The following is a 1,375-nucleotide window of genomic DNA, read 5'->3' as shown; positions in this document are numbered from 1 at the left end:
GGTAGGTATACTTATAGATAGATAGATAGATAGATAGATAGATAGATAGATAGATAGATAATTCGTCGCCTAATTAGTCTATAGCACCACCACCCTGCCTTACGCCACAGCACTCCCCCAAACACCCAAGACAGTCCCAAAAATGCATTAACAGACAATCAAAAAGCAAAAACAAAGAGTCTAAACAAATTGAATGAAAAATACAAATTAAAGTTCGTTCATTAATGGCTTCGGTTAATCCTCAGTTTTGTGGTCGTGGATGCGGAGGATAGAGAGGGGACGGATGGATTGGGAAAGGCAGGGAGAAGAAAATCAGCTGAGTGTGGTGGAGGGTGGGAATGTGAGGCGGAGGGTGGGGTGGTTGTGGTTGTCAATATAACTGACTACAGAAATGTGCGGCAAACCTTCCAATAATTCGAGCCATCTTCATCATCATTAGTGCGTTTCATAATAGAAATAATAATGATGATAGTGATGGTGATGATGATGGTGATGATCATGATGGTGATGATGGTGATGAGGAGAAGGATTTGTTTTATTAGCCACAGAGACATGGCTGAAAGTGACATTCGCAAAGAAAAAGAGTCAAAAATTGCTGGGGTGGGGTATGTAAAAAATGATGAGAAAGAAACGGGGTTAAACGGTGAAATGCAATGTAAATATACAAGGAGGGGAAAAAGAAAAGAAACTGCACGTATGATATATAACTTAGAAGCAGTGTTGAGGATGTGCCAACACATAGGAGCTTGAGACATGGCCGCCGAGGAACTCCGGAAGGAGCTTCATGAGACCCCAGCAGAGAGACTTCAGCAGAATTTCAGCTCAGAACTTTAAGACGGACGAAATGCCGCTGGGCATTTTGTTCGGTGTGCCAACGATACTGCCAGCTCACAGCCCTAATAATGATAATGATGATAATGATGGTGATGATGATAATAATAATAATAATAACAACAGCAACAACAACAACAACAACAACAACAACAATAATAATAATAATACCAGCAGATGACAACGTTTCTCCAAAAGAAATGGAGAAACTTTCAAAATTCAAAGACCTGGAAATAGAGGTAACTCGAATGTAGAATCTAAAAGAAGAAACAATTCCTATCATAGTAGGTGCCTTAGGTACAATAAAAAAATATTCAGACAAATACATAACAAAAACACCAGGACTTACAAATATATATAACATACAGAAAATTGCACTACTGGGCACAGCACACATCCTACGCAAAACACTTTCAATACAGTAACCATAAGAGCATCACAGCAAACCACAGCACATACCCAAGGCACACAGAGCTGCGCTATAAAAATAAAACTACTGATTAATGATAATAATAATAATAATAATAATAATAATAATAATAAT

This window comes from Octopus bimaculoides, chromosome 26 (genome assembly GCF_001194135.2).
Source record: "Octopus bimaculoides isolate UCB-OBI-ISO-001 chromosome 26, ASM119413v2, whole genome shotgun sequence".
NCBI classification, from domain to species: domain Eukaryota; kingdom Metazoa; phylum Mollusca; class Cephalopoda; order Octopoda; family Octopodidae; genus Octopus; species Octopus bimaculoides.
Note: the sequence above shows the minus strand (reverse complement) of the source record.